Raw genomic sequence first — 14,725 nt, forward strand, 5'->3', positions numbered from 1 at the left:
AAAATTCACCACTTAGACGTTAAGACAGCATTCTTACATGGTGAATTTCGAGAAGATGTGTATGTTGAACAACCAGAAGGTTTTGAAGTAAAAGGACAAGAGCATAAGGTTTATAAGTTATCAAAAGCTCTATATGGTTTAAGACAAGCTCCTCGAGCCTGGAATACAAAGTTAGATCAAATCTTAAGAGAAATCAGATTTGTTAAATGCTCTAAAGAAACATCAGTATACAGAAGAGAAGAAAAGGGAACGCTTCTTGTGATTGCAGTCTATGTAGATGATCTATTTTTGACTGGCAACTCCCTTAAGGTGATCAATGAGTTCAAGAGAGAAATGTCATCAAAGTTTGAGATGCCAGACCTCCAAAACTCACTTATTACCTTGGCATAGAAGTCCATCAAGGAGTAGATGGGATTCAGATTAAACAAGAAGCTTATGCAAGGAGAATTCTGAAAGAAGCAGGACTTGAAACTTGTAATCCAACTAAGATACCAATGGAGTTTGGACTTAAAGTTTCAAAGGAACAAGAAGAAGCAGAGATTGATTCAACGAGTTATAGAAGAAATGTTCCATGCCTAAGATACTTATTACACACAAGACTAGATTTGGCTTTCTCTGTGGGAGTAGCAAGCCGTTATATGCAGAGTCCACGCAAGTCTCATGGTGATGTAATAAAGCAGATATTGAGATATCTAAGAGGAACAATCAGCTGTGGATTGAAGTATGGTCGAGGAAGATCAAAAGGAATTGTTGGGTATAGTGACCACAGTCATAATATTGACCAAGATGATGGAAAAGGTACAACTGGTCATATATTTTATCTAGGAGAAGCACCTATTACATGGTGTTCACAGAAGCAAGACACAGTAGCTCTGTCATCATGCGAAGCTGAGTTCATGGCCTCAACAGAAGCAGCTAAACCATCAATATGGCTTCAAGAATTATTGGGTGAAATCAAAGGAAGAGAACCTGAAAAAGTTCTCATCAAGATTGATAATAAGTCTGCAATTGCACTCACTAAAAATCCAGAGTTTCATGGGAAGACGAAACACATTCACAAAAGGTATCACTTCATACGAGAATGCATCGAGAAGGAGGTCATTAACGTAGAACACATACCTGGAACTGAGCAGAAGGCAGATATATTGACAAAGGCATTAGCTCGGATCAAGTTTGAAGAAATGAGGAAATTAATAGGAGTACAAGATTTCTCACAAGCACAGTTGAAGCTTAAGGGGAGAATGTTGGATTAACTTCAACATAGAAGTCACTAACAAGCTGGTTAGGACAAGATTAGGAAATTGATGTAATCCTAAGAGAATTAGAAGTCATCTAGTTCTAAGAAAAGGAAAGACATGTAATAAGGTAATAGGACTAGGAAAAGGAATTCATAGTTCTATATATATATGATCACCAAAGTTGTGGTTGATCATAAGAGCAAGATTAGATCTTGTGTTTAGTTTTGAGAGATTTTCTAAACATCAATAAAGAGAGTAGTCTTTATACAAGCTAAGTTTGATCTTGCAGTTGCCATTAATAACAACGGAATTCTCAGTTTGAAGTATGGGAGATGCTGGATTATGGTGTTCAAGAATCTTGGACTAAGCGTTGTGTCATTGCCTATGAGAGTATTGATACCCCGTTTTATTTTAGGCTTGTGTTATCCATTAAGAATGGGGTGATTCTATTTTTGAATGCCAGTGGGCTAGTCTTGTATGACCTAAAAAATGGAAGTGGTAGAAAACTAAATATCAATAATGATCCACACTTGAGCATAATCGACAACAAGAGTTATTTTGAAAGTTTAGTTTCTCTGAACTCTGGTACTTATGTTGGGAGAGAAGATGAATGAAGAATCAATAAGAACACGAAGAAAGCGCTTTAAAAGAAATACATGTAATTCTGTTATTGATTATATTTTATATGCATGTTGTTTTTTAGGTAATTATTCAATTGGATTGAAGTTTGAGGTTATAAAGTTACATAGCTCCATTTCGATTCTCGTAGCAAGTGGTACAATCTCTATGAAATCTCAAACTCTTTAAGTTTGTGGTTCAGGTCGAGATTTGGTTATTGTTTGGATTGGAATTTTGTTTTCTCAATGCTTAGTTTTTTGTAATAAAACTTTTCTATACAAGATGCTTTATAGAATGATAATCTCAACGATTAAATGTGAGATCGATTCTCTAGTTTCATCCTTAATGGTTTCATATCTTAATATTATGGTAATTTGCAATGGTTTAGCAGCGGATTACAAAGTCCGTAATTTTACTTAAGCTGCAGTTCTAACATGAAGCCAAGCAAGAGTAACACAAAATCAATTGAAATTTGGATGCTTTGATATTGGGGCCTGGGAGTGCTATAGTGATTATTGGTCTTGTACTTGATATTACAGTATGAGTTGCTGCTTTAGGTATTGAAAGCGTGAAGAAGCATGAAGCGTTTTTTATTTTTAGGAAGCAATGAGTTTGTCGAAACGTGAAGCGTTGTTTCATGGTTGATGTTTGAAGCGCTTATAAATAATGTTAATTATAAACTTAAGAAGATAATATTCGTATAAAATAAAAAATAAGTCCAGTAAATGTACAAGTACTATCCGTGGCTCAGTGGTTCTCTTAACCTGATTACCAAGTGCGGGGATCAAATCTCTCATTGGAATACTTTTATTTTCTTTTAAAAATTTTAGCTGGAAAATTCAAAATTGTGCGAGAAATGCCGTGGAAGCTTTTATTTTCTTTTAAAAATTTTAGCGGGACAATTCAAAATTGGGCGGGATATGCTATGAAGCGTATCTTAATTAAAGAATCTGCCGCTTTAGTGAAGATTCGCTTCACCACTACGAGTTGAAGCGTTTTGGGATTTTGGAGCGAAGCGTCAAGCGTACGCTTTTAAAAACCACTGCTTAGGTTTTTACTGATTCATACTAAAAGTTCTTTTGGGATTGTAGTCTCTATTCCTATTTGTGTAATGGTAAAGTCCTTTTGATATTATAATTCCATGACTAGTACTTGATATTACACCAATTCCTATGCTTGAACATCATAAAATAGGAGATGTGCCATATTTTTCATATTCGAAAAAAAATAAAAAATAAAGATCCGATTTCAAAAATAGGAAATTGATAAGCATAGCCACTGAATTAAGTAACCATCTCACTGAAATTAAAATGTTAATCATTGATTTCCGGAGGAATGCAGTCGGACCAACTAAAGGAGCTACAGTATTTTCCAAATGTGCATATATTTCTGCGATCATTAAGAACTGATAAGAAAAGACAAGTGTATTCACAGCTAGCATTTCTACGCTCAACGAAATGAAATACACTCTAGAACATCATTAATATATACGATGCTGGCTTCGAATGGAAAAATGCGACTGTCATATAGGCTCTGACATCGAAGATACATCTAGACTAAAGATTTTTGTGGTTTAGTATACCCCAAAATCTCAAAATTCTACCCAAATCTCAGTTCCACAAATATATTTGTTTGCTTTATTATTACGGGAAATGGGTCATTTGTCCAAATATTTTTAAAATGTGGTTCAAATGGACGAGTAAAAATTATTATGGGTGAAATGGACACCAAAAAAATAATAAGGATGAAACTGGATTCATCCTGACTTAAACTTAAAAAAAAAACAAGGATGAAACTGAATGCATCTTGAAGTAAATTAAAAATAAGAAAAAGTATTTGAAAATGGGTAGGATGAAACTGTTTACATCCTGGCTATTTTTACATTTTTATCCATTTAAACAGTATCAAAATCTAAATATCATTTTCACCCAAAAATTGTTGATTTTGATCTTTTTAACCAATTCTGTGTTATTATTATCAAATTATAAAGGGAGATGTTTCGTTCGTTTTCACCGGAACGACTGAGCAACCATAATATATATCGTGACCAAGCGGCATTGGACTTTAAATAAAGTATAAAATATTTGCTATCAATTTTGCTAGATGCACCGGAGATTTACACCTCGATTTGCGCCGGGCTTTAAAAGAGATGGTGGGCCCCGCAACCCCTGGAACTTAGCAGGGGCCACTGCTATTAGAGCCGGTGCAAACCGGAGAATAAATATTCCGTGCATCTATCATTTTTGATTTGCTATATGGGTTTTCTTAAACTAGAATTGTATGACATGTAGTGCATGACCTGTTAAAAGATTAAAGCCCATTTATAAATGCAATACTACCCCCTGGTGTACTTCCCATGGTTTTTAGCATCAAAGGCTTTGGGCTTTGATTCATCCCTAGCACTTTACAGTGTCAGCAATCAAACGTTGGTTAGGGTGCCAATTAAGCTCAAAATTTAAAACCATAACTTCACAATTATGGTTGGTTAAAAAATGAAATCTTAAAAGGTTATACTTTCATCTCATATTTTTGGCCACGATAGTGTACCAGTCATCACTTGATTGAAGAATACACTATTGTGATTTTTAGGCGGTGCCTGACCCGATTGAGATGGGTTAGACAGTAATATCTACCGGTTGGAACAATAGGAAACTAATGTGTGCTACTGCTACTTCCGTTGGTGACTGGAAACCGAAAGTGTTGAATTTAGATGTGATCTCCCAGGAGGAGGAAACGAGGCTTACTACTGCTCACGCCCCACTTACCTTGGCCACATAATTTTTTAACCGGGTCACAGGCTCGTGTTCATGTTATCTTTGTAGGTTGTAGGACATCATCCAATTCTCACTTTCGGAAATGCCGAACATTATGCACTTAATTTAACAGTAGATACTTTTACTATCCACACTTTATTATTTAAAGAGAATATAAGTAGAGAAGAAATATAATAGCCTGTTTTAGCAAATGAGAAGCTTTGAGATGTTGGAGTACACTGAAAAAACAAGAACCTCAAAAACCTTGCTAAAATTAATCACTAATCCACAATATTTACACATGTATAATTTAGGTTTTTTTTATCATGAAAAAATATTTTTTTTTTTAAAGAAAATTTAGACGGAGCCTAAAAATTAAGATTGCTAATAATGCAAGTGTGGTGATTGTTTAGACAAACATTAGACCCACTGCTAAGGTTCTTCCAAGTTATAGCCAAATTCAAAGCTTGGAGATTTTGGGTTCTATGTAACAGTTTAAGACCCTAAAAAACAAAAGTTACAGGTTTGATATGTAATAGGGATTCTTCATTCGATGTCTGTTTTTCCTTGTGGTAGTTTCTACTGAATCTTCCTTTGATTGCTTGGATGTAGAGAGTGTTGAAGTGCTCCACGATTTCATTTGTTTCAGCATGTATTTCTATGTTCATGTGCTGCTTTTCCTCTGCCCAATGAAAGGCTAAGTCTGCTCCTCCTGTGGCTCCTTCTGCTCCCCATTGTCCTATGTGTCCTCTGCTATCAACATAGTTGCCTGCAAAATCAGTGATAGTTAGTGCAGAGAAAAACTGATAAGTGTTGGGATCCTGAATATTACAGATTTTGATTAAGAAACCAAAGCTCTGCTTGTGTTGTTGGACCCCAACAATAGTTCCAGGAGTAGCTATATGAGATTCATTCTCAATGATATTCCCCTGAGTATTCAAGGCATGGCAATGTAACTTGTGAATTTTGTTATGATGACAGAGATGTTGTTGAATGCTGAGAGTAGTATTCTTAGCATTAGGAGAGATGTTTTGGAAAACTAGATCACATCTAGCCTTCCAAATGAACCAACAAGTGGTAGCATAGATGCAGACATTATGACTGATGTTCGCATTGTGAAACCAGTCATTAAACCAGTCCATGAAAACCGTATGCTGATCAAATAAGCCATGATTTCCACCTAACATTTGCTGCCAGACTTCAGTGGCGGCAGGGAAGTTGAGGAACATGTGTGTCATAGATTCCTCCCCACTATTGCATAATTTGAATATGGGATCAATATAGTGGAAAATGCTTGCAGTTTTGGCATTTGTTGGCAGAATTTCATGAGCACATTTCCAAAGGAAAATTTTGACATATGGTGCCACTTCCAAGTTCCATATAGCTCTCCAGTCTCTTGTTGTTTGATCATTTCTATAGAGATTCTCTATTTTGGCTTTGTATAAAGGTTTAACAGAGAATTTTCCTGTGTTGTTGAGTTTCCAGTGAATACTTTCTTCTTCTCTGGGGTGAATATCAAGATTAGTGATAACTTGAGCAGTGTCAGAGCTAAAGATTTGCTGAATGAGATGAATATTCCATTCCCTTTGATCTGTCATTAGGTGAGCTAACAGTTGGATACCATTGGGGCAGTTAACAGGTTTGATGAGTTTGTCAGTTGAAGAAGGTATCCAAAATTCCTCCCAAATTTTTATTGTATTTTCATTTACTATTCTCCATTCACAGTGTTGCTGAATGTTCTGAATACCCTCTAAAACCCCTTTCCATATCCAGGAGTCTCCATCTTTAGCTTGGTGTTCATGCTGAGAACATTTCTTCCCAATAAATATTTGGCATCCATCAGCTGGTACCAAAGAGAATCCTTGTCCTGCTCCAATCTCCATCCTATTTTTGTTATCATGGCACGGTTCAAAAGCTCCATATTCATAAAACCTAATCTACCAAGCTCCTTAGGTTTGCAAATGGCTGTCCAGGCTTTTGGGTAGTAGCCTGTGGGGTTTTCCAGGTTCTTTCCCCAGAAGAAATATCTTTGCAGTTTGTTCATATCTTGACAGGTTTGCTTTGGGATTCTGCAACAATTCATTTGATAGATGCTCGCTCTGGAGGTGACAGATTTTATTATAACTGCTCTTCCAGCTGGGTTCAGTGGGGAATTCTTCCAGCTAGACAGGTTTCTCTTCATCTTATCCACTCCTGGTTTGAAAGATTGGATCTTGATTCTATGGGTAAATAAAGGAGAGTCTAGATACTTGTCATTTGTAGGTAGAATTTGAACTCCAAGAAGCTTGCAGATAATAGGCATATGAGCTGGATCAGTGTCCTTGCTGAAAAAGACTCCTGATTTGCTGAAGTTGATGAGTTGGCCAGAAGTATCTCCAAAAATGTTGAGGATATCCTTGAGATTTTGTGCTTCAATAGTGTTTGCCTTACAGAAAACCATACAATCATCAACAAAGAGGAGATGATTTATGGATGGGGCATTTCTACAAATTTCTACTCCAGAGATGAGACCCAACTCTTCATCATGAGATAAGGTTCTAGATAGAGCCTCCATGCAGAAAAGAAACAGGTAAGGAGACGGGGGGTCTCCTTGCCTGAGTCCTCTAGTAGGGTTGAAGAATTTGTCAAGGGAGCCATTTAGAAGGACAACAGTGGAGGTAGTGGATATGCATTGCATAATCTTGTTGCTCCATTCAGAGTTGAAGCCAATTTTGACCATAATTGTATGCAGAAACTTCCAGTCCACTCTGTCAAAAGCTTTAGCCATATCAATCTTGATCCCCATACTTCCTTTGTTGCCTTTAATACCTCTTCTGGTTCTCATGTGGTGAATAATTTCATGGGAAATGGCTATATTATCAGCTATTTGTCTTCCTGGTATGAAAGCAGATTGGTAGGGAGATATGATTTTGTTGAGGTATGGTTTCATTCTCTGGGCTAGAAGTTTGGATATGATTTTATAAGTGGTGTTTACAAAGGCTAATGGGTCTAAGATGGCTGGACTAGTAGGGTTATCAATTTTGGGTATCAAGGATATGAATTTTTTGCTTAATGTCAAACAAAAAGCAACCACTTAGCTTGTCTTAGTTCTTTTATAATGTCAAACAAAAAGCAACCACTTAGCTTCCTCTCTTTTTGCTTAATGAATTTTTCTGTTACTGGTTCTTTCTGGACCCGATTGAACCACCTAGTATTTATGTATTTATTTTTGGACCAAACCTGTCAGTTTCGACATGTCAATCTGGATTTAAAACCGAATCATGGGCAACCTAACTAGTTTCCACATCATAAAAATAGAACTAGGAAAAGTCCAAGAACTGCTTTCATAAAATTCAACCAGACAAACTCTATTTATCACTATGAGTTTAGAATTGTATCTTTTGAACTTACTGATGCCCACTGTAGGCCAGATTCCAACAAGAAGTCTAGAACAAGTCTAAGAACTGGTTTCATAAAATTCAACCGGGTAATCCAAAACCATCATCTAGAACTCTATTTGTCACTACTAGTTCAGGATTGTGACTTTTGAACTTACTAATGCCCACGGACTTTCGGGGTTTTAAGATCATTTATCTTTCAGTTTAGTGTTGTTTATTATGATATCTTGAAGACCACTACTTACATCAAACACTTCCTACACTGAGACCAAGTTTATGACAAGATTTTTTCCATGCATGCTTGGCATCAACCTATTAGTAACCAAACATTCCCTTAGAAGTCGTACTTTACAACTATTTTGACTACGTGTTTCCTTGTGATTGGGTTGGCAGGTCACACTTTCAGTCTTGTATGTAAGCCCTATTATGTATAACTAGTGTGTCTGTATCTTCCTTATGTGTTAAGCAAAATGTATTTTTTATTTCCTGAATCATTCTTCTACGATATAAGAGCAATCTGATCCATACATTTTATTTATTTTTTCTAAGATTCAATTTTCTACAACCAGTTCTTATTCAATGGAAATCCTACTTCCCACTTAATTTCTAATATTCCTCTTCATCAACTCAAATAAACAGAAGACAATTTTCACCTGGAAATCGTTAATGCTCCCTGTCATTCGAAAACTCAAACTGGTGAGATACCGGGATGGATCATATCCCTATCCAGTTTAATACACTAGTATCAGAAATCAAACTAATGAATTCAAAAATCCTGAATACAGTGATTGAGTTGATGAAGATACGACAATTCTCACATGAATACAATCGACAATCTCTACTTTGCTAATTCCTTATTCGCCAGGCTATCTACTTCTCATCATTTGTCGTCAAGTATTTATCAAATATTTGCTCGTTCTTCTTCACCACATTCAATTCAATTATCCACTTAGTTATTGTCAATCGAACAATGTGATAAGTTTATTCCTACTTAGATTAATGAAATAAGATCCTTAACTGATCAATTAGTTGGTGCTGGTGAGATAATTTCAGATAATGAACCAGTTGTTGTTACCTTATCTGCATTAAACTCTGATTACTTTTTCCTTTTGCTACTTCTTCGAGGACAACAAATCCTCCGGTATCTAGTATTAAATTATATAATTTGTTACTCAAAGGAAGTTGTTATTAAAGAGAGAAACCAAAATCTTCTTACTAAATCTAATAATCGAGCCTTCACTGACCAGATGAGTAACTTTAGATCAAATGGTAGAAGCGATGGTAGGAATTTCAATCATTTTAGAGATGGTGGCCTCTATGGTGGATGTTTCAGTTATGGTAGAGGTTTTAGTAATAACACTTATCCTTCTCAAGGAAGCAGGGGTACTCTGGTTATCCTATTTCTGGTAGAAGTTACACCAACTTTCAACCACAGTATGGTAGAGGTTCTCAGATATGTCATAAAATTGGCCACTATGCAGATGAGTGTTGAAATCGTATGATCATCTCTTATCAAGGCGGAGAACCACCAAGAAACCTCCTAGCTATGCTTGCCTTTGTCAATATTTTTGAGAATCCATGGTCTACGGATTCTGGTGCCAATCAACGCTTAACATCTTATGTTGCTAACTTTGATGGGACGATGGGACTACTTCCTCCTTATGCTGGAATGCTCACATAGTCACTGCTGGTGGAGAAACTATGCCTATTCTTAGCCATGGCGTATCTACTATTTCCCATAATGACAAAACTTTGGTAATTCTTTTCTTAATTTTATTCATGATACTTTCATAGATATTTATACATTACGGTTTTCAAAACTTACCTAAGACACTGATTTGAGACTTTCCTTATAAGTCTCACAATCATGACTTACATAAACAATCCTTTCCTAATATATACCACTTACTTTATCAGTCTCAAGTTCGTGACTGATATGGACAATACTTTCCATAGACTGACCACTACGGTCTTGGAAAGTATTACCACTTTCCTTAATACCCCCCCTCAAGACGGAGCATGCAGGTCACAAATGCACATCTTGGACAAAAGACCTTGAAACTGAACTCGGCCTAATGCTTTGGTGAAGATATCCGCCAACTGTATCCCTGTGGGCGTATACGAGGGAGAAATAATTTTCTGTACTATCGCATCCCTGATGATATGACAATCCACTTCTATATGTTTAGTTCTTTCGTGAAATACGGGATTCTGAGCAATATACAATGCCGACTGACTATCACAAAGAAGACTCATTCCCTGTGTATGACGAATTCCCAAATCACCTAGTAATTGCTTCAACCACTTCAATTCACAAGTAGCTGCAGCCATAGATCTGTATTCTGCTTCAGCTGAACTCCGAGAAACTGTGTACTGCTTTTTAGTCTTCCAAGACACTGGTGAATCTCCAAGAAGCACAAACCATCCTGTCAACGATCGTCTAGTCAAAGGACAGCTTGCCCAATCTGAATCACACCATCCTTTCAAACTTAAACTACTATCAGAGCGCAACAAAATTCCTTGCCCAGGTTTCTTTTTCAAATATCTAACTACCCGAAGTGCAGCTTCCCAATGTTCTTGTCTTGGATGCTGCATAAACTGTGACAAAATATGCACAGAATAAGCTAGATCCGGTCTAGTCACAGCCAGATAAATCAATCTTCCGATCAATCGTCGATACCTTTCTGCATCACTCAACAACGGCCCTGTTGCTAAAGCCAAACGATGATTAGTTTCCATTGGAAACTCTGCTGGTTTTGCTCCTAATAACCCCGTCTCCATAATAATGTCTAATGCATATTTCCGCTGACAAACATAAATGCCTGGTTTACTGCGAGCTATCTCCAAGCCCAGAAAATATTTTAATTTTCCCAAATCTTTCATCTTGAAACACTGTCCCAAGTATGTTTTAAATTTATTTAGCTCCACTATATTATCTCATGCAACAATCAAATCATCCACATACACCAAAACATTAAGTTGCACCTTTCCTTTTATCATAGTGAAGAGAGAATAGTCTGAATAAGATTGCCGAAAACCATAATTCTTCAAAGCTGTTGATAGTTTCGCAAACCAACAACATGGAGCCTGTTTCAAACCATACAATGATTTCTTCATTCTACATACCATATTAGGATTGCCTTTCGCAAATCCAGGTGGTATTTTCATATACACCTCTTCCTCCAAATCTCCATGTAGAAACGCATTGTGTACATCCATCTGATGTACTTCCCAATTTTTAACAGCTGCAACAGCTAGAAAAGTGCGCACTGTTGTCATTTTTGCTACCGGTGCGAAGGTCTCTTTGTAGTCTAAGCCTTCCACCTGATGATTTCCAAAGATCACCAATCTTGCTTTTAAGCGAACCAAATTCCCATTTTCATCATACTTCTCTGTATATATCCATTTACTTCCTAGTGCTCTCTTGCCCTCCGGCAATTCTTGCAAAACCCAGGTATCTTGTTCTTCTAGTGCTCGTATTTCTTCTTCCATTGATTTCCGCCATCCCGGATGTCTCATTGCTTCTTTAAAATTGCGAGGTGCTGAACTCGCAGTTATAGCTGCAAGAAATTTCTTATATGGTGTAGAAAATTTTTCACAACTAACATAATATGTCAAAGGATACGACGTACCTGAGGAGGATGATTGTGATGTATGAAGATGAGATGGACCATTTTCTCTAGTGGTGTGCGTCACAAAACCCTTAAGCCTACTCGATGGAATTTTCATACGCTTTGATTTACCCATATCACCTTCTACGGCAACACTATTACCCGGACTGACTGCTTCAGCAGATCTCTCTTGGACTGCTACACGTTCTTCTTCCTTCGCAGTCATATCTTGAACTATTTCACCATCTCCGTTTGTCGCAGTTGCATCAGGTATGCCTACAGCGTCTCCTGCTGTTGCTGTTATGCCTACAACGTCTCCTGCTGTTGCTGTTACGCTTGGTACTGCCACACTCTCACTTGCTGTCGCTGTTGCTGTTACCTCTTCATCATCGCTCCAGTCAAACGCTGGATTCAACTGAGCAGTCTCAGCTGATACACCAATCCCCTCGGTCTCAATATAATGACCAGGCTGATCACTCTCGGTGCGAGTTGCAACTGTTGGCTGCTGCACCACAGACGTTGCATTCTTATATGGGAAACTATTCTCATAAAACTGGACATCTCTTGACACTAAGAATTTTCTTTCATCCAAGTCATATACTTGCCATGCCTTTTTACCAAATGGATATCCAAGAAAAACACACCGCCTTCCTCTACTTGCAAATTTATCCCCTTTGTTATTTTGATCATGCACATAACACAGGCATCCAAACACTTTCAACTGATTATACGGAGGTTGCTTTCCAAACAATATTTCATACGGCGTTTTATTTTCCAGAATAGGTGTAGGAGTACGATTAATCAAATACGCAGCTGTCAATGCGCATTCTCCCCAAAACCGTATTGGCAAGTTGGCTTGAAATCTCAAAGCCCTTGCCACATTCAATATATGTTGATGCTTTCTCTCCACTCTTCCATTTTGTTGCGGAGTGCCTACACACGATGTTTCAAAAACTATCCCATTAGTCTTAAAATATCCACGCAATGAATTAAACTCAGTACCATTATCACTTCTAACAATTTTGATATCTTTATCAAATTGTCGTTTCACAAGAGCTATGAAATCAAGAAACGTTCGTTCAACTGCAGTTTTATTTTGAAGCAAATGAATCCACACACCTCTTGAAAAATCATCTACTATTGTTAAAAAATACTGTGCTCCACAAGACGATGTAGCCCTATAAGGACCCCATAGATCTATATGAATCAATTCAAAAATACAACTGGCTTTACTTAGACTACTAGCAAAACTACTTCTATGTTGTTTCGCTCTTGGGCAAATATCACAAACTTCATTATGCTTCTTCAATCTACTCACACCCGGCAATCTTTGCAATACTTTTTCTGATGGATGTCCCATTCGTCGATGCCACAGCTCGTATGATGCTCCACTGACTGCCATAACTTCAACTTGAGGCACAACACAGAAAATGTATAGTCCACCTTGTCGTTCACCCATTCCAATCACCTTCCTCGTCAACCGGTCATGTATAAGACATAAACTGTTAGTACATTGTACCGTACATACTAATTCATCAATAAGTTGTGTGACAGAAATTAGGTTACAGGTTATTTGAGGCACATAGAGCACATTATCAAGTCTCAAACCGCCCTGCAGAATAATAGTCCCTATTTTCTCAGATTGTGCATATTTCCCATCTGGGAGTCCAACAGTACACTTCACAATATCTTTCACATCAATCATGTCATCTCTTCTACACGTGACATGATTTGTAGCTCCCGTGTCAATAATCCAATTCGGTTTAGTTTGCTTACCTTGCAGTTGGGACGTATTTTTCTTTGCATTCAAAAACTCAAGCACCTGTCTAAGCTGTGTTGCGGTTACTCCCATCAAATCTGAGCCGTCTGAGGAATATGTGTTATTTGACTGCTTTGTCTCTGATATATTTAGATTATGTGCTCGAACCTGATTTCCCGTTCCTTGTCCTCTACCTCCTCTTCCATTCACAAAACCACCACGTCCTCTACCACCAGTTCTTCCACCTCTACCATATCCTCTTCCACTTCTCGGTTTATCTCCCCACCATTCAGGGTATCCAATAAGCTGAAAACAACCTTCATCTGAGTGTCCTTGTCTCCTACAGTGCTTGCAATATTTATTTGGATCATAAGTGTTATTGAGAGGACGTTGATCAGATTGTACCTTGAACGCCATCACATTGTCATGAACTTCCGGTGTGGCGGCTACATCTCCTTTCCTAAGACGTTCCGAGTTTATCATTGTTTGATATGCTACATCTATTGAAGGCAGTGGATCTCTTGCCAACAATTGTTCACGCAAGGAACCATAGACAGCATCTAGTCCAATTAAGAAATAATGTAATAAATCTTCTTCTCTCAAAGTACTAACCTGTGTTGCAATATCACATTCGCACTTGCCACACTTACACGTTGGTACCTTCATATATGTGATCATCTCATCCCATATCTTATTCAATCTTCCAAAATAAGCAACCACACTTTCTGTTTGCTTTTGTTTACATTCACTTAAAGATGTCTTCAGCTGGCATGTCCGTGTTCCACTTACAACACAAAACCGTCTCTTCAAGTGGTTCCATAACAAGTTGGCATCATCAAAGTCTCCCAAACTGGATCTAAGTGACGGCTCCAATATGTTGCTGATCCAAGAAACAAGCATCGACTGAATTGCCACCCATTCTTCCAACTGTTCACTTTCTTTCGGTTCTTTGATTGTTCCATCAATGAAACCAAACTTCCTCTTAGCTATTAATGATCTTCTTATGGCTCTAGCCCATTCATCATAGTTATGTCCTTTTAGAACAACCGGTGTGATAATTATACCTGGACCATCACTTGATCCTAGATGATATACTGGATTCTTCTTTTGCGTATCATATTCTATATTCTTGTCTTTGTTTGATTCTCCATCACCACCCATTCTTCTTTTCTTTTTTTTTCTTTTTTTCTTTTTCAATCAACTGGCTCGTGATGCCATGACAAAACTTTGGTAATTCTTTTCTTAATTTTATTCATGATACTTTCATAGATATTTATACATTACGGTTTTCAAAACTTACCTAAGACACTGATTTGAGACTTTCCTTATAAGTCTCACAATCATGACTTACATAAACAATCCTTTCCTA

The sequence above is a fragment of the Papaver somniferum genome, chromosome 5 (genome assembly GCF_003573695.1).
Source record: "Papaver somniferum cultivar HN1 chromosome 5, ASM357369v1, whole genome shotgun sequence".
In the NCBI taxonomy this organism is placed as follows: domain Eukaryota; kingdom Viridiplantae; phylum Streptophyta; class Magnoliopsida; order Ranunculales; family Papaveraceae; genus Papaver; species Papaver somniferum.